Source organism: Balaenoptera borealis (assembly GCF_965194805.1).
Source record: "Balaenoptera borealis genome assembly, chromosome: 10".
NCBI lineage: Eukaryota > Metazoa > Chordata > Mammalia > Artiodactyla > Balaenopteridae > Balaenoptera > Balaenoptera borealis.
In genome coordinates, this window is record NC_138874.1 from 651,740 (window position 1) to 671,764 (window position 20,025).

The 20,025-nt window shown below is 35.8% G+C and overlaps 1 protein-coding gene and 1 long non-coding RNA gene across 7 annotated transcripts in view; one reads left to right on the plus strand and one right to left on the minus strand.

Moving 5' to 3' along the window:
- Positions 1 to 20,025, plus strand: part of JMJD1C (jumonji domain containing 1C) — a 313,147-nt gene that overhangs the window by 203,848 nt on the left and 89,274 nt on the right. The window lies entirely within an intron of this gene.
- LOC309635824 overlaps positions 1,840 to 20,025 on the minus strand; it is a 189,130-nt gene continuing 170,944 nt past the window's right edge. Inside the window, exon 2 of the long non-coding RNA XR_014249046.1 lies at positions 1,840 to 2,030. This is a non-coding gene — a long non-coding RNA (uncharacterized lncRNA). The remainder of the gene's footprint in view (positions 2,031 to 20,025) is intronic.

Consider the following 20,025-nt stretch of genomic DNA (forward strand, 5'->3'; position numbering starts at 1 on the left):
TCTGTAAGGATTCTGGGTACCAAACAGGGAAGAAGCCTGACGTCTCTGCTCTTAGATATTAGTATATATACAGTCACTTAATTTTCCTATTTTCATTTGAATGTGATGATGAAAGCTTCTTCCCCTTTTACTCCTATCCTTCTGAAGTATTTTCATTTGAAAGAATTTCTCTGATTTAGTTTTTAGTAGGGTATCAGAAGGGACTAAAATTAAACGCATGTATATAACTTGCCATCTTAACCCCAGAAACCTAAACCTACTTTTTAATTGTCCTACTTTTTAAAAAAATTTATTTTGGCTGCACTGGGTCTTAGTTGCAGCATGTGGGATCTTCATTGCGGCATGCAGGCTCTTGGTTGTGGCATGCATGCGGGATCCAGTTCCCCGACCAGGGATCAAACCTGGGCCCCCTGCGTTGGGAGCATGGAGTCTTACCCACTGGACCACCAGAGAAGTCCCTATGGACTTATTTATTTATTTATTATTTATTTGTTTATTTTTTGGCTGTGTTGGGTCTTCGTTGCTGCACGCGGGCTTTCTCAAGTTGCGGTGAGTGGGGGTGCTTTTCATTGTGGTACGCAGACTTCTCATTGCAGTGGCTTCTCTTGTTGTGGAGCACAGGCTCTAGGCACGCAGACTTCAGTAGCTATGGCACGTGAGTTCCATAGTTGTGGCTTGCAGGCTTCAGAGCACAGGCTCAGTAGTTGTGGCACACGGGCTTAGTTGTTCCGCGGCATGTGGGATCTTCCTGGACCAGGGATTGAATCCGCGTCCCCTGCATTGGCAGGCAGATTCTTAACCACTGCGCCACCAGGGAAGTCCCCCTACTTATTTTTAAATGTATGTTATTTATGATGCAGCATTGAAATATCCTGAAATAGGTAATATCTAGGTGTTCCATGCATGCTTTTTTAAATAAATCATTGAGTAACAAGTATTAACTTTTTTTGTGAATGTCAACATTCACACTTCTTTTTTGGAATAGGAACTAGATGAAAAGAAAGGACATGTAAGGAAGATTCAAATGAATCTTCCAAATTATTTACTGTGAGTGGCAACCACTATAAAATATTGAAATAAGGAAATTTTGTAAAGTGTAAGTTCCATTAACTCGGGGATGTGTAAGCCAAGAAAAAAGAAAAGGAAAATGACTGACCAGACTGAATCATGATCCTAAAAAACATGTTAGAAAGTACTTGTGTTTCATACATTTTGTGGGTGGTTTTACTACCGTATCTGTTTATTGTGGTGTTTACTTGAATGTTTGGAAAACAAAAAAATGTCTTTCTGTTATCTCGATAATATATCTGGTGTTATTATTAGGTTATAGATGGTTAAAATTCTTCTGCAGGCTTAATGGTGGGGATACGTGAAGTCTCTGCACTTGAATACATGTTTTCTAAATATTTTGGACTCTTAAGATTAAAAGAATCATGGAATAGGTAAGTCGGGGTATACTTTTTAAAAAGAGTATTCTAGTTTCATCTTGCACCCAGCTAGTCCCTACAAAGTTTGGGGATGTAAACTGCAGAAAAAGATCCAAAAAATATTCTGAAAGTTAAGGGAAAATTTCGTCATTAATGTGTCACATTATTTTTTTATTATGTATTTTACTATTTACTGTTGAGAAACCTAACAGTTTTTATTTACCACTATATTTATCTTTTTTTTTAACTAGGTATTTTACTCACGTAATCATATTTCTTCTATTCAGACTCATGTAGGATAATGAGATTGAAGAATGGTCAATAAAATTTTAATAATTATGAAATAAGGAAACCAATTTTATTGGGTATACTGCTAGCTAACTCACCCCCTCTGTTTTTTTCTCACTTCTCATTGTCTCTTTTTTTTTATTTTTTATTTTTCGAATTTTATTTTATTTATTTTTTTATACATCAGGTTCTTATTAGTCGTCAGTTTTATACACATCAGTGTATACATGGCAGTCCCAATCGCCCAATTCATCACACCACCATCCCCACCCCCACCCCCCCCCGCAGCTTGGTGTCCATGTTTGTTCTCTACATCTGTGTCTCAACTTCTGCCCTGCAAACTGGTTCATCTGTACCATTTTTCTAGGTTCCACATACATACATTAATATACGATGTTTGTTTTTCTCTTTCTGACTTACTTCACTCTGTATGATAGTCTCTAGATCCATCCACGTCTCAGAGATGACCCAATTTCGTTCCTTTTTACGGCTGAGTAATATTCCATTGTATATTATGTACCACAACTTCTTTATCCATTCATCTGTCGATGGGCATTTAGGTTGCTTACATGACCTGGCTATTGTAAATAGTGCTGCAGTGAGTATTGGTGTGCATGTGTCTTTTTGAATTATGGTTTTCTCTGGGTATATGCCCAGTAGTGGGATTGCTCGATCGTATGGTAATTCTAATTTTAGTTTTATAAGGAACCTCCATACTGTTCTCTATAGTGGCTGTATCAATTTACATTCCCCCCAACAGTGCAAGAGGGTTCCCTTTTCTCCACACCCTCTCCAGCATTTGTTGTTTGTAGATTTTCTGATGATGCCCATTCTAACTGGTGTAAGGTGATACCTCATTGTAGTTTTGATTTGCATTTCTCTAATAATTAGTGATGTTGAGCAGCTTTTCATGTGCTTCTTGGCCATCTGTATGTCTTCTTTGGAGAAATGTCTATTTAGGTCTTCTGCCCGTTTTTGGATTGGGTTGTTTGTTTCTTTAATATTGAGCTACATGAGCCGTTTATATATTTTGGAGATTAATCCTTTGTCCGTTGATTCGTTTGCAAATATTTTCTCTCATTCCGAGGGTTGTCTTTTCGTCTTGTTTATGGTTTCCTTTGCTGTGCAAAAAGCTTTGAAGTTTCATTAGGTCCCATTTGTTTATTTTTGCTTTTACTTCCATTACTCTAGGAGGTGGATCAAAAAAGATCTTGCTGTGCTTTATGTCAACGAGTGTTCTTCCTATGTTTTCCTCTAAGAGTTTTATAGTGTCTGGACTTACATTTAGGTCTCGAATCCATTTAGAGTTTATTTTTGTGTATGGTGTTAGGGAGTGTTCTAATTTCATTCTTTTACATGTAGCTGTCCAGGTTTCCCAGCACCACTTATTGAAGAGACTGTCTTTTCTCCATTGTATATCCTTGCCTCCTTTGTCATAGATTAGTTGACAGTAGGTGCGTAGGTTTATCTCTGGGCTTTCTATCTTGTTCCATTGATCTATGTTTCGGTTTTTGTGCCAGTACCATATTGTCTTGATTACTGTAGCTTTGTAGTATAGTCTGAAGACAGGGAGTCTGATTCCTCCAGCTCCGTTGTTTTCCCTCAAGACTGCTTTGGCTCTTCGGGGTCTTTTGTGTCTCCATACAAATTTTAAGATTTTTTGTTCCAGTTCCGTAAAAAATGCCACTGGTAATTTGATTGGGATTGCATTGAATTTGTAGATTGCTTTGGAGTATAGTTATTTTCACGGTATTGATTCTTCCAATCCAAGAACCTGGTATATCTCTCCATCTGTTGCTATCATCTTTAATTTCTTTCATCAGTGTCTTATAGTTTTCTGCATACAGGACTTTTGTCTCCCTAGGTAGGTATATTCCTAGGTATTTTACTCTTTTGTTGCAGTGGTAAATGGGAGTGTTTCCATAATTTCTCTTTCAGATTTTTCATCATTAGTGTATAGGAATGCAAAAGATTTCTGTGCATTCATTTTGTATCCGGCAACTTTACCAAATTCATTGATTAGCTCTAGTAGTTTTCTGGTGGCATTTTTAGGATTCTCTATGTATAGTATCATGTCATCTGCAAACAGTGACAGTTTTACTTCTTGTTTTCCAATTTGTATTCCTTTTATTTCTTTTTCTTCTCTGATTGCCGTGGCTAAGACTTCCAAAACTATGTTGAATAGTAGTGGCGAGAGTGGACATCCTTTTCTTGTTCCTGATATTAGAGGAAATGCTTTCAGTTTTTCACCATTGAGAATGATGTTTGCTGTGGGTTTGTCGTATATGGCCTTTATTATGTTGAGGTAGCTTCCCTCTATGCCCACTTTCTGGAGAGTTTTTATCATAAATGGGTGTTGAATTTTGTCAAAAGCTTTTCCTGCATCTATTGAGATGATCATATGGTTTTTCTTCTTCAATTTGTTAATATGGTGTATCACATTGATTGATTTGCGTATATTGAAGAATCCTTGCATCCCTGGGATAAATCCCACTTGATCATGGTGTATGATCCTTTTAATATGCTGCTGGATTCCCTTTGCTAGTATTTTGTTGAGGATTTTTGCATCTATATTCATCAGTGATATTGATCTGTAATTTTCTTTTTTTGTAGTATCTTTGTCTGGTTTTGGTATCAGGGTGATGGTGGCTTCATAGAATGAGTTTGGGAGTGTTCCTTCCTGTGCAATTTTTTGGAGGAGTTTGAGAAGGATGGGTGTTAGCTCTTCTCTAAATGTTTGATAGAATTCACCTGTGAAGCCATCTAGTCCTGGACTTTTGTTTGTTGGAAGATTTCTAATCACAATTTCGATTTCATTACTTGTTATTGGTCTGTTCATATTTTCTGTTTCTTCCTGGTTCAGTCTTGGAAGGTTATACCTTTCTAAGAATTTGTCCATTTCTTCCAGGTTGTCCATTTATTGGCATAGAGTTGCTTGTAGTAGCCTCTTAGGATGCTTTGTATTTCTGCAGTGTTTGTTGTAACTTCTCCTATTTCATTTCTAATTTTATTGATTTGAGTCCTCTCCCTCTTTTTCTTGATGAGTCTGGCTAATGGTTTATCAATTTTGTTTATCTTCTCAAAGAACCAGCTTTTAGTTTTATGGATCTTTGCCACTGTTTTCTTTGTTTCTATTTCATTTATTTCTGCTGTGATCTTTCTTTCTTTCCTTCTGCTAACTTTGGGTTTTGTTTGTTCTTCTTTCTCTAGTTCCTTTAGGTGTAATGTTAGATTGTTTATTTGAGATTTTTCTTGTTTCTTAAGGTAGGCTTGTATAGCTATAAACTTCCCTCTTAGAACTGCTTTTGCTGCATCCCATAGGTTTTGGATCATCTTCTTTTCATTGTCATTTGTCTCTAGGTGTTTTTTGATTTCCTCTTTGATTTCTTCAGTGATCTCTTGGTTATTTAGTAACGTATTGTTTAGTCTCCATGTGTTTGTGTTTTTTAGGTTTTTTTCCATGTAATTCATTTCTAATCTCATAGCGTTGTGGTCAGGAAAGATGCTTGATATGATTTCAATTTTCTTAAATTTCCTGAGGCTTGATTTATGCCCCAAGATGTGATCTATCCTGGAGAATGTTCCGTGCGCACTTGAGAAGAAAGTGTAATCTGCTGTTTTTGGATGGAATGTCCTATGAATATCAATTAAATCTATCTGGTCTATTATGTCATTTAAAGCTTCTGTTTCCTTATTTATTTTCATTTTGGATGATCTGTCCATTGGTGTAAGTGAGGTGTTAAAGTCCCCCACTATTACTGTGTTACTGTCAATTTCCTCTTTTATAGCTGTTAGCAGTTGCCTTATGTATTGAGGTGCTCCTGTGTTGGGTGCATGTATATTTATAATTGTTATATCTTCTTCTTGGATTGATCCCTTGATCATTATGTAATGTCCTTCCTTGTCTCTTGTAACATTCTTTATTTTGAAGTCTATTTTATCTGATATGAGTATTGCTACTCCAGCTTTTTGATTTCCATTTGCATGGACTATCTTTTTCCATCCCTTCACTTTTTCAGTCTGTATGTGTCCCTAGGTCTGAAGTGGTTCTCTTGTAGACAACATATATATGGGTCTTGATTTTTTATCCATTCAGCAAGCCTGTCTTTTGGTTGGAGCATTTAATCCATTCACATTTAAGGTAATTATCGATCTGTATGTTCCTATGACCATTTTCTTAATTGTTTTCAGTTTGTTTTTGTAGGTCCTTTTCTTCTCTTGTGTTTCCCACTTAGAGAAGTTCCTTTAGCATTTGTTGTAGAGCTGGTTTGGTGGTGCTGAATTCTCTTAGCTTTTGCTTGTCTGTAAAGCTTTTGATTTCTCTGTTGAATCTGAATGAGATTCTTGCCGGGTAGAGTAATCTTGGTTGTAGGTTCTTCCCTTTCATCACTTTAAGTATACCATGCCACTCCCTTCTGGTTTGTAGAGTTTCTGCTGAGAAATCAGCTGTTAACCTTATGGGAGTTCCCTTGTATGTTATTTGTTGTTTTTCCCTTGCTGCTTTCAATAATTTTTCTTTGTCTTTAATTTTTGCCAATTTGATTACTATGTGTCTCAGCGTGTTTCTCCTTGGGGTTATCCTGTATGGGACTGGCTGCGCTTCCTGGACTTGGGTGGCTATTTCCTTTCCCATGTTAGGGAAGTTTTCGACTATAATGTCTTAACATATTTTCTCAGGTCCTTTCTCTATCTCTTCTTCTTCTGGGGCCCCTATAATGCGAATGTTGTTGTGTTTAATGTTGTCCCAGAGGTCTCTTAAGCTGTCTTCATTTCTTTTCATTCTTTTTTCTTTATTCTGTTCTGTGGCAGTGATTTCCACCGTTTTGTCTTCCAGGTCACTTATCCGTTCTTTTGCCTCAGTTATTGTGCTATTGATTCCTTCTAGTGTAGTTTTCATTTCAGTTATTGTATTGTTCATCTCTGTTTGTTTGTTTTTTAATTCTTCTAGGTGTTTGTTAAACATTTCTTGCATCTTCTCAATCTTTGCCTCCATTCTCTTTCCGAGGTCCTGGATCATCTTCACTATCATTATTCTGAATTCTTTTTCTGGAAGATTGCCTATCTCCACTTCATTTAGTTGTTTTTCTGGAGTTTTATTTTGTTCCTTCATCTGGTACATAGACCTCTGCCTTTTCATCTTGTCTGTCTTTCTGTGAATGTGGTTTTTGTTCCACAGGCTGCAGCATTGTAGTTCTTCTTGCTTCTGCTGTCTGCCCTCTGGTGGATGAGACTATCTATTTGTTATCTCTTGAATTAAACTTATAACATATGTAGTATCCATCATCTGAAAATGTGTTGCTTTGCATTTCAAAGTTCAGCTACTCAGATAGCCTCAGTCTACTTGCAGAAAAATAAAAGGCAAGAGGAAGCAAACTGTTGTCTGACTAAGTCCTTTTTTCTTTCTACCACATAACATTCTATGCAGAAAGCCCTACTTTGGTGGAGGCTAGATTTGTTTAGTGTGAATTTTACTCAGGATATGATGACTCAATCTGAGATTTTGCTCAGAAGACAAAATCCTGTGGTGACAGCATATACATTTCTCACTTTTTTTTTTCTATGTGGGTTCCCTGCCGTTTCAGTAGAACTTTTTTTGTGAAGTATGTTAAGTGATGAAACACCTGCTGTATTAGTTTGCTAGGGCTGCCATAACAGAGTACCAGAGATTGAGTGACTTAAGCAATAGAAATTAATTTTCTCACAGTTCTGGAGGCCAGAAGTCCAAGATAAAGTTGTCAGCAGATTTGCTTCCTTCTGAGGGCTGTGAGAGAAGGATGTGTTCCCAGCCTTGCTCCTTGACTTATAGATGGCTGTCTTCTCCCTCTGTCTTCACATCATCTCCCCTCTTCATCTGTGTGCAGATTTCCTCTTATGACCACCGCTCATACTGGATTATGTCCCATCCTGAGGACCTCATTTTAACTTAATTACCTGTGTAAAAATCCTGTCTCAAAATATGGTCACATTCAGATGTTCTGGGAATTAGGACTCCAACGTAAGAATTTTTAGAGGGGATACAATTCAGCCCATAACACATGGTATTACAAAAATTTGTCTTTAAAATAGGGGATTTATCTGCCTAAGAAATGAAATAACTTATTGAAATGCACTTAATATTATTATAAACAATGAGATCTTAGTTTCCCTATTATCAGAAACATGACTTTGAAAGGGAAGCAGTAATGAAATCTCAGCCCTAGTCCAGGAACAGCTAACTAATCATCCAGTTAGAGGCAAATTGAGGACCACTTTTTTGTTATAAAAACCCTGACCATAAACTAGATTTCACTTTTCAAATGCTGAAATACATGATGTTCACACTTATCTTTACCCATATCTGTTTGTCTGTAGGTAACCCTAGTCATTCTTTAGTTGGGTATGCTAAGCAGCTAATGTTAATTTGTTAATTGGAGTATAGAAAAAGCTATTGTTTGAGAACTTGGATAGAGGTTTCTTAACATGTTTGAATGTTAATTTTGGCTGTAGCTTAACCGTTTTTTTTTTGCCTGTTTTAAGTTAATAGCTAGGTCAATATAAAAATGTCTTAAAAAGGCATCTGTTTGAAAATAAAATAAAAGTGATTTCTGTCTATATACCAATTTTATATATATGTATATATGTTTCACAGTGAAGTACAGTATCAGGTCCTATCAAATATCCTCTGCCAGTAGCCTTTCCATATAGATTAAAAGTGAGTAAAAGCATCTGCTGTCTGTGATCTGAGTTTTTTTACCTTAACCCAGTCTAGTGCTCAGTGTTTTTGCTATACAGACTGTTATCATAGTTGGTATTCTTATGGCAGATGCTACGAACAATAAAAGTTGCTTTTGCAGTATAGACAAAAGAATCTTACCCTTAGAATTATTCCTGCCAACCTAAGAAGTAAGAGTTTACTTGTTAACATGGATGCTCAAATAAAGCATGATACTTTCATTTATACTTAAGTACTTTTCCACTTTGAAGTTTAACACGCAGCTGTGTGGTTGTTTTTGTTTTTGTTTTTGTGTTTTAAATTCCTGGCTCTGAATCCTAAATCCTCATTCCCTCAGATGTAGCCAGCAATCTGGGCATGCCTATGTCTGAAAAGAGACAGCCTTATGCCCAAACTTCTGTTACCAACTCATTCTGATATCCAATATGAGTTATTTTGATTGCATTCCCAATAATGGCAAAGGCAGTAGCTAACTGTTATTCATATTTGATGATTTCCAAAAGTTGGAAGTTTTTGTCAATGTGGCCTTTTTGTCCCTTTTGAGTTCATAACAATTAAGAGATTTTATTTATACCACTTATATGAAGGATAGTCTAATAGAAAGATGCTGCCAGGGATACAAAGATGAGTAAGGCAAGTTTCTTGTTCAGACAAGTACATTAATTACTGTAATTCAAGGTAGAGTAAGATTAGTGCCATAAGAGTGTATTGTTTTTCATATCAGTATGTATTAGAAACAGTGGCTTCTCAGCGATATCCTTGCTCTTCCCTCTGAAACTGTTCTGTTGATATCAGAAAAACTCAGTAAAAAATTAGAGTGTTTTATAATATAATCTAATAATAAACAGAATCTTGGTAATTTTTGACTCAATAAAGTCACATAACAGGTTATTATTGACTGCTTTTTTGTGTACGGCATTGTTTTCTACTGTGAAAAATCATGAAGAAATACATATTTTTAAAAGAACCTGCTTTTAAATAGTTTATATAACTCTTAGATGCATGAAATGAAATGTCTTATGTACTTCCAAAGCAACATAACAGTATGGGCAAATAACATGATATGAATCAAATGTGCAAGCCCTAGCTGAGAATGTGATTTAGCATTGGGATTGATAAAAAGCATGAGCAAAGTATAATCAGAGAGCCCTTCATGAAAGAAATTTTTAATTATACCTTGGTATAGGTAAAAAGCTTGGGTTTTACTCTATAAAAAATTTCTTGAGAGTGTATCTATCTCAAACTATGTTCTGTAGAAAACCTAGTGTTGTAAAAAATAGTCTCTCATTCGTAAGTTAGAGGAATATGTACCTCTCCCCTCCCTGGATGATTCACAATAAAGTCAGGTTAATGGATAAAGAATCTTAGGCCCAAAGATTTTTAAATCATCAGACTAAGAGTTGGTCAGTCAGTGATTGAAGAAATTATATTAAAATATGCTCAGTGAACATTACAACATAAAATTCTTTCCCTGTGGCTTTCTTTGAGTTTTAATAAAGTTCCTACATATGTTTGTAAAGTCTAGGAGGAAGATGGATCTTTATCATTCTAGTTGCTAAGGGGTAGTAATTTTTTGAATGTGACTTAAATCTAGAGGCTGTAATTGTGGCTACTAATTCCAAATGAGACTTGACCAGACAAATGGCATTACTAAGTGCAGCTAGTTCTAGAGATTTCAGTAACTGTTGTCTGGGTCTAGGACTAGTAGTCAGACTGCAATAGTAACAACTTGATAAACATTTAAATAATGAATTCGGGAGTTCCCTGGCAGTCCAGTGGTTAGGACTCTGCGCTTTCACTGCCGAGGGCATTCAGAGGGCACGGGTTCAACCCCTGGTCAGGGAACTAAGATTCTGTAAGCTACGCAGCACAGCCAAAAAAAATGAAATAATGAATTCAAGTTTTGATTACTCATATGTGATGCATAATTGAAGTAAAAATGTAGTAGTTACAATATGTTGTAAAGATTGCTTTTCACTTTTTCTCCACTCTTAGCTATCTGTGAAGATAAACATACAACTTGCTGGCTCTTTAAAGAGGTTCTCAAGCAAGACAAAGCTATAATGGGATATCATTTTTCAAATACCGGGTTAACAAAGATCAATATTTTTGATAACATCTTTTTGAAAAGAATGTGGGGAAACTGCTACTCTTTCATTGCTGGTATGAGTATGTTTAGGTATAAACTTGATGGAGTACAGTTCTAATTATATACTCAACTCAGACATTTTTAATCTAGGAATTTATCCTACAGTCTACATGCATTTGTGGGAAATGACTTAAGTACAAGGCTTATTCTTGTGTGTAATAGCATGGAAACAGCATAAATAGCTTTTAAATCAATTATGATATATCCATACAGTGGAATAGAATGTAGCCATGCCTTAAAAAGAATGATGTAGCTCTTTATATACTGACCGGGAATGGATTCGTTTCAGAATAGAGCAAAGTTTTTTTCAAGTGAAGAACAAAGTATATAGAATTTTTTTTAAAAAAACCATTTGTTTTGTACGTGGTCTCTATATTATATGTACATATATGCATGCTTGAATATGCATACAATATCTCTGAAAAAAAATTAAGAATTTGTTAAAACTTGTTGCCTCTGGGCTAAGAAATCAGATGTGCTTACTGGAATAAAAGGGTAACTGGTGTTTCCCTGCATATATTTTAATTTTGTACCTGTGTTTCTAAGAGACAGTGATTCTCAAGCATTTTCCCTTGTTGCCTTTCCTATAGTATATGCTTTAGTAGGTATTGAGGAAATCTGCTGAGGCCTTTAAGTGGAATGTGCAGTGTTTATAGATAGTTCTTTCTTAATTATTTTTCTCTTACGTCTCTACTTTCACCCTGAAAGCAATGTTAATTTCTTTTGGATGATCTGCCTTTAAGATTCAGAGAAGGAAATAGTTAGCAAAGATATTTGTTCATGTAAAAAAGATGGTTTTATAAAAGTATCCTTCCTTTGACAGATCATTTTCCTTTTTTCAGCTTCTCCAAACTATAATATTTCCTAAAGTGGCAAATTTGAAAGATGTGCAAAATTCTTTTTATGTCTAGACAGAGGTAGCCTTCCTTTCCCTTTGGTACACATAACAATAAATACATCATTGGTAGTTTTATTGTGCTTTTGATGACTATGCTGACTTTCTATTTTAGAGGGTAGTTTGTGGCTCTGAAACCAAACATGTAGTGCTATATGTGAGATAGAGTCCCTAACGTTGGCCTTATGAGTACTATAATTAACAGCTGTCTGACCAGACTGAATTAACATATTACCTTAGATGTTCGGTTGGATGTTATATTCACTGAAGTGTGATAACTGCCTAATGGAGTAGCTATTTAAGTAATATGTTTGTTTTAATGTATTATACTTCTTTGTTCCTTTAGAAAATGCAGATTATCAGCAATTCTAATTACATATACCCATTAACTCAGACGTTCCACTTCTAAGAATTTATCTTACAGTCTACATGTATTTGTTAGAAATAACTTAAATAAAGGATCATCATCATATTATAAGTGGTATAATTTGAAGACTTACTCACCTACAGAAAACTGAATCAAAAAGACTGGGTTCCATGAGAAGCTTTCTCTTTATTTCTTGCAGAGATGATTTTGCTGACAGTCTTGAAATTTGAAAATAGGATAAGTGGGAATTCCCTGGCTAGGACTCTGCGCTTTTACTGCCGAGGACCTGGGTTCAATTCTTGGTTGGGGAACCAAGAATCCCGCAAGCCATGCAGTGCAGCCGAAGGAAGGAAGGAAGGGAGGGAGGGAGGAAGGAAGGAAAGAAAGAAAGAAGATAGGATAAGGGCATTCATGTAGAGCTTCTTGGAATTCACAGAAATTGATACTATTTGGTTATCTGCGATTGTTTTATTTTTACAATTTTGCTGAAGAGAAGATTATAAATTAATACTATTTTGTACAAAAACTATGGGTAGCAATAATAGGGTGGATATTTATTCATAGGGCATTTGAAACAGAGGTGAGCTCTGTTCTGTTGTGAAGTATCCATTTTAGAACGGACTTGCCAATATACTATAATAGGAAATCCAGTTTTAGTGTTTAAAGGTACAATAATTCAAATATCATCTTGATTTCTAAATGTTTTGCATAATTGCTAGAATGGTTCTTGACACTATAGACTGTTTGTAATGTTTACTAAATATATAAATTTTTTTAAAAAATAAATTTATTTATTTATTTATTTTTTGCTGCATTGGGTCTCTGTTGCTGCGTGTGGGCTTTCTCTAGGCGCGGCAAGTGGGAGCTACTTTTCATTGCGGTGCGCGGGCTTCTCATTGCGGTGGCTTCTCTTGTTGTGGAACGTGGGCTCTAGGCGCGCAGGCTTCAGTAGTTGTGGCACGTGGGCTCAGTAGTTGTGGCTTGCAGGCTCTAGAGTGCAGGCTCAGTAGTTGGGACTCATGGCTTAGTTGCTCCGTGGCATGGGGGATCTTCCCGGACCAGGGGTCAAACCCGTTCCCCCTGCATTGGCAGGCTGATTCTTAACCACTGTGCCACCGGGGAAGTCCCACAAGTGTACTTTTTTCACATAATATATACAGGTTTTTTTTTCAAAATTACTAATATGACTTTAACTTTTCTGAGAGGATAACTTTGTGCTGTGTTCATAGCTAAAGTTCTAGTTCTAACCAACGAAACTGTTTTTCCCGCTAAATTCAGGAATGACTTAAAAACCCAGTGATACTTACATTTTTATATCAGAGGCAGATCATTCATAAATGAGAAAGTTGGGTAAGCTTCATTCAGGCATGAGTTATAGTGCTGTTGGCTTTGATTTCAATGTTAATGAATGAACAATATATATTAAATAAGGTGTCTTTAAGCAGAAACACACATAAAAGAAAGTTATATATTGATAGGTTGATGAAAATGTTATCAAAGGCTCCAGGAATCTACTTTTGTATTTCCACTAATAACACTGGCTCAGTATTTGGTAATTCAGGTTTGTGGTGACTGTATAGAATATAACTACTGCAAATAACAACAGTCAACTCTAGTTACAACTGTACTTATTGACTAAAATATTTAACAATTTGTCCTCTGACACATTGGAAGTAAATTGTAGGTTTTTTTGCATGTAAGGAAGCTTGCTCATGAAATTTTCAAAATTAAGTTTGCATTCTATGAAAGCTACCTCTTTCTTGATCAGTAGGCTAACTAGTGAGCCTGTATGGAATCCGAGCAAGAAAGGAACCCATGAGGAAAGAACTCATGAGCTTGAAGCACTTAATTTCGTATTCAGGTTTTCAGTTTATAATACTTATGGCTTCCCTCAGAATTTTTTTAAATACTAAACTTTTAGAAGATTTCTTACTGTTCTAGGAAGAATCCCTAACAGTGAATTTCCCTTTTAATCTTGGTGATCTCGAGATGGTTGTGGCACTGTCTTACATAGTAACCTCATAAAAAACTGCATGCTGGCTTTAACAGTTTAGTTCTGTATTTTCAATAGCACCTTTTAAAAATTAATTTCCTAAGAGCTGTTGGAAGGTGTTTTCCCTAGGGACCATCAGTTTTAGAACTTCTTTACAAATATTTAATGATCGTCTTTGTTTCACAAATTCTATGTTAGATACTATGGAAAATACAGAGATGAATATGAAAAGATCTTTGACCTAGAGCTCAAGGTTTTGTGGAGATAAATGCATGTATAAATAAATAATCGATTAGGGACTTCGCTGGCTGTCCAGTGGTTAAGACTCCGCACTTCCACTGCACGGGGCACGAGTTCAGTGCCTGGTTGGGGAGCAAAGATACCGCATGCCATGTGGCCAATAAATAAATAATCGATTAAAACTGTTTTATTGTGTTGTTGGTTATATGGGGTAGGAAAACAACATGGTTATATGAGGTAGGAAAATATTAATTTTGACTGGGAATATCTGAAAAGTCATAGAAAAATCTGTGTTTGAGCTATGTCTTGAAAGGATTGAGCGAATTTTAACGGATGGATATGGGGAAATATCTTGAGCTAAATCAGAGGAGAATAAATGAGAAAGAACAGAGAATGTTTCGGTATATAAGATATGCATAATTAGGGAAAGGAAGTAGTGGAAAATGAGGCAGAAAGGGAAGTTCATATGCAAGGTGAAGAAGATTGGACACCTTTCTATATGTAATATCAAAGTGATTTGAGCAAGGGAATGATTCAGTCATATTTGTTTTAGGATCATTTTGGAAGAGTTAGATTAAATGCCAGAAGGCCAATTAAGAAATCGAAACGAACTGAATTAGTACAGTGAGAAAGGTCAGAACAAAAAGGTACCTATATGGGGCAGCTTTCTGCATGTAGATAGTATTTAAAGCCATAAGATGCTCAGTTAGAGTTTAAGTGATAGATTTAATCTTGAGCCACATCCACATGTAAAGGATGAGAAGAAGTGGAGCCATCTGGGAAGATTGAAATGATATCAGAGAGGTAGGAGAAAAAGCATCAGAATATGCTATTTTCAGAGTCAAGGGAGGAGTAAGTTTCTAAAACTTTAGTACGAAATACTTCTGAGTTAAGTAGAGTTGAGAATTGAAAAGAGACTGGTACCACAATGTTCATTGCAGCACTGTTTACAATAGCCAGGACGTGGAAGCAACCTAAGTTTCCATTGATAGATGAATGGATAAAGATGATGTGGTACACATATACAATGGAATATTACTCAGCCATAAAAAGAAACAAAATTGAGTTATTTGTAGTGAGGTGGATGGACCTAGAGTCTGTCATACAGAGTGAAGTAAGTCAGAAAGAGAAAAACAAATACCGTATGCTAACACATATATATGGAATCTAAAAAAAAAAAAAAAGGTTCTGAAGAACCTAGGGGCAGGAATGCAAACGTAGAGAATGGACTTGAGGACACAGGGAGGGGGAAGGGTAAGCTGGGACGAAGTGAGAGAGTGGCATGGACATATATACACTACCAAATGTAAAATAGATAGCTAGTGGGAAGCAGCCACATAGCACAGGGAGATCAGCTCAGTGCTTTGTGACCACCTGGAGAAGTGGGATAGGGAGGATGAGAGGGAGACGCAAGAGGGAGAGGATATGGGGATATATGTATACGTATAACTGATTAACTTTGTTATACAGCAGAAACTAACACAACGTTGTAAAGCAATTATACTCCAATAAAGATGTTAAAAAAAAAAAGAAGAAGAAAGAAAAGGGACTGGAATTTAGCAGTAAGCGGGCCATTACCTTGAGAGAGCAATTTCAAGAGAGTGCAGAAATTAAAAGGTAGATTATGTTGGATTGTAAAACTAGGATGAATTGAAGATTTTATCTCGAGGCCCTATCTTAATGAAAAGGAGTGCATTGATTATATAAAGTGTTTTCCAAAAAGCAGGACAAACGAATGTTAAGTATTGTCATCTGTGTTATAGCACCTGAGAGAGTGGTAACAGTGACCGTAAGTGGTAACTAGAAGAAACAGGAGAAGTCTTCACTTCAGTATATGGCTAGGAAAGTAGTGATTATTGTTTGTCCACCCCACAGGACTGAAAGCTCTGTGAGAGCAGGAGATGTTTGGTTCTACACTATACTTTACCCCCAGATATTTGTTGGTTGATTTGGTGGCTGGGTGGATGAATATAATAGGGTGGCCAGGTTTTATTTCACTTAGGTTTGGTGGCAAGGAGAGCATTTCAGTAAAAGGTCAAGGGAGTCCTTTATTCTTTGGTATTGGTTCTAAAATAACAGTAGCTGAAGTGATTATTCTTGGTTAGGGGGATTGGAGTGTGTGATCATGCTGGAAAAAATACTTGGCTAGGTTGGAGGTGGATTTTGGCTCTGAGGAAGAGATTAAGAATTGTAGGTGGTCTTATATCATGTTAATAATGATGGACTGTGAAGCGGGTTTGGCATTAGAATATTTATAGAACATTAGTATGATGTGATGACATTTGTCCTGTCTTAATTACTCCCATAGACTTAAATAGATCTTAGTGGTCATTTAGTCTGTGGGAATGACCACTAGGATGACTTTAAAACAATTTTTTTTAAAACAAGCTTGTGGGAATGGAATTAAAATATAGAGTGGAAATATAAATATTTTATGTCTGTATGTATTTCCCTTCTATCCCACTCTCCCTCCCCCACAAAAATAGAAAGAGAAAAGAAACAGAAATGTTGAGTTAAAAGCTTAGTCTTTTAAGTAGACTTTATTATGGAGAAAAGGGTAGCAAAAGTACTGTAAAAGTTATAATTCTGATCAGGTTTTTCTTACTAACTAACTAATAGTATTTGGAAATGGTCCCACAGATTAATAACTGATATATATATAGTATTCCTTCTCAAGATTAGTTATCTCCCCCAAAAGAAAACTTCACATTGATTCTCTACCTTGTCAAAATTATTTTCATGAGCTCATTAATTAAATTCCCATAGCCAGTCTTCATTTATTTGTTTTTGTCTTTTGATTGCAAAATGAATTCCAATAAAAATTATTTTATATTAATAGCAAAATTGCAAGCATTTTGTATCATTGTGTATGTTAATCTTTTTCCATAAGCATCTCAGGGGAATCATACATATTAGAGACAGACAAGTCCTATTGAGTCTTGGTCTATAGTACAACCCCAGGAGCTTTTTCTTAACCAGTTTTACATGTTTCCTGGTGTTTTCAGAAATTTCAGAAATTTTTATAAGTTTCCCAAGTTCCCCAGCAGTCTAGTTTGTGCCTCTGGACCTTTCTTTAAGGGTATTTTCCCGCTGTTGGCCTGCAGTTGCTTTTATTGCTTCCTAGAACATTCATGTAATTTATATATTTTCAAAGTACTATCTCTTTATTTGAAAAAGGCTACATTGTACATATTGATTTTTTTGTATCTTTCATTAATCTTTCCTCTTAGATATTTTTTCTGTGATTTTAATACATTTTTTATAATTTTTAAAATTTTGTAAGTAGCAGAGACAGTCATCTTAGAATTTTTGCTCTGTAATCAGGTTTTTGAATAATGAATGATATTTCTAAAAATGCCATAATTTAAAAATATTTGTGACATCTGTGCATTTATATTCGTATAATAACTTATTATAATAAATACAATTGTAGTGAAAGCTTTGTTTTTAAAAATGTGTTTTTTTTTAAAGAGTCCACCAGTAACCCATTAACTTTAATATTAACTGCTGTAATACTTACTTTAGAAATAAGGAATTTGTACAGTCCCTTGGAGTTTTATTGCAACAGGATTTAACTTACAAATACATACATTCAAACTATAAATAAATATGTAAATACCATCCATCAAACAGTACTAGTCATTATTTATGAAAAACAAGTCACTGCTCATTGTCTTAATTTATAAGACTGCAGATCACTGTTGCCATCACTAAAAAGAGAAAAGAAATATTCCCAACGCTTTTTACTATCCATCAGTCATTTTTTGCTGTTTTAATTAACATTTCCAGCCATGAGTTTACATTCATGCTTTTTTACTTCAGATCGTAATAATTTTTATCATGTGCCTAGCAAAATAAATAATTATAAATTAAATTACTAGTTTTCCAAGAGGGAAAATTTTTAGTTTTCTCTTAGGAAATTCTTATAAGAATAAACCATAGAAAAACCTTTTTACATGACTACCAAAAGAATTTACTGAGGAGAAGTACAGTGATTTAAACTTCACTAGTTCTGAGTTTACTGGTGCTGTGTGAGAAATTACTGTGATAAAGTTGTACCTTTCATTTGTGCTAATTGGAAGAATAAAGTTTCCCAGAGTCTGTGCAACAGAAAGAACCACAGATTATATTAAAATACTGGAATTACAAAGTTATTAAATCAGTTTAAATATATATAACAACAAATAAGGAGATTAAGAGAATGAGAAAACAGGCCATAGTCTAGGAGAAAAGTATTTGCAAAAGACATATCTGATTAAAGACTGTGTTTTTGAACCCAAGTTCATGTGCCCTATGCACATGAAACTTCAGAGTTTGTAGCAGAGGAAGGTTTATTGCAGGGCAAAACAAGGAGAACGGGCTGCTCAAGCTCAAAAGGACCTGATGAACTCCCCTATGGCTTTCAGGGAAGAGTTTTTAAAGGCAACATTTGGACTGAGAGCTCCTGGGTGCGTGACTTTTTTTGATTGATTGGTGGTGAGGTAACAGGGTGATGTTTCAGGAATCTTAGTCATCAGCCTTCTTGTTCCAACCAGTCTGGGGTCTACATGCTTGCTGTCAACATGTAGTCACCATCCTCCATTTGGGCAGGGATCTTAGTTCCTGCAGAACTACTCCAAGATATGCATCAGATTGTTATGTATATCCCTTGAGGAGGAACTAGGACTCTGTTTCATTGCTGAACTGTTGTTTCTTGACTGCTTTTCCTTTGTTTCTGCGTTCCCTCACTTCCCTAATCAGTAACTGCTTTAATCTGTTCTTTGGAACTCAGGAAGGCCTAGGAGACTAAAGCCTTATTCTACAAACAAAAAACAGAGAGCACAGAAAGACTTTTGTACCCAGGAGGGCCCCACAGGGTCTTGCTCAGTTTCAGTACCACCCTTTTCTTTGATACTCCTCAATCCTGAGGGTAACAGGTGAGGGGCAAGAGAGGCAGTGAAGATAGAGAGAGAGGTTAACCATAAGCTCAGCAGGGGAACTCAGTGTTAGGGGGACTCGGTTTCAACTTTTGTCCAAAATATACGAAGAACTCCTAAAACTCAACAATAAGAAAACAAACAACTGGTTAAAAAATGAGCAAAAGACATCTCACCAGAGAAGACTTACAGATGGCAGATATGCATGTGAAAAGATGTTCAATATCAGATGTCATTAGAGAATTGCAAATTTAGACAAGGAGATAACCACTACACACCTAGTAGAATGGAAAAAATCCAAAATACTAATATTGGAAGTATTAGTAAGTATTAATACTTACTTCTAATAAGTAATATTGGAAGTATTAGTAAAATGCTGGCAAGAATATGGAGCAATAGGAACTCTTATTCATCGCTGGTGGGAATGCATAATGATACAGCCACTTTGGAATACCGTTTGGCAGTTTCTTACAAAACTGAGCGTATTCTTATAATACGATCCAGCAATCGTGCTCCTTGGTATTTTACAAATGAGTTGAAAACTTATGTTCATACAAAAACCTGCACATAGGTGTTTATAGCAGCTTTATTTATAGTAACCAAAACTTGGAAGCAACCAAGATGTCCTTCAAAGGGTGTATGGATAAACTGGCACACCCAGACAATGGAATGCTATTCATTACTAAAAAGAAATGAGCTATGAAGCCATGAAAAGACATGGAAGAATTTTCAGTGTATATTACTAAGTGAAAGAAGTCAATCTGAAGAGGCCGTGTACTGTATGACTCCAACTATATTACATTCTTGAGTAGGCAAAACTATGGAGACCGTAAAAAAAATCAGTGAGGTGGGGAGGAGGGGAGGGATGAATATGCAGAGCACAAAGAATTTTTAGGGCAGCAAAACTGTTCTGTGTGATACTGTAATGATGGTTACATCATACATTTGTCCAAACCCATAGAATGTACAACACCAAGAGTGAACCCTAATGTAAATGTTGGACTTTGGTGATGATGATGTGTCAGTTGTGGGTTCATT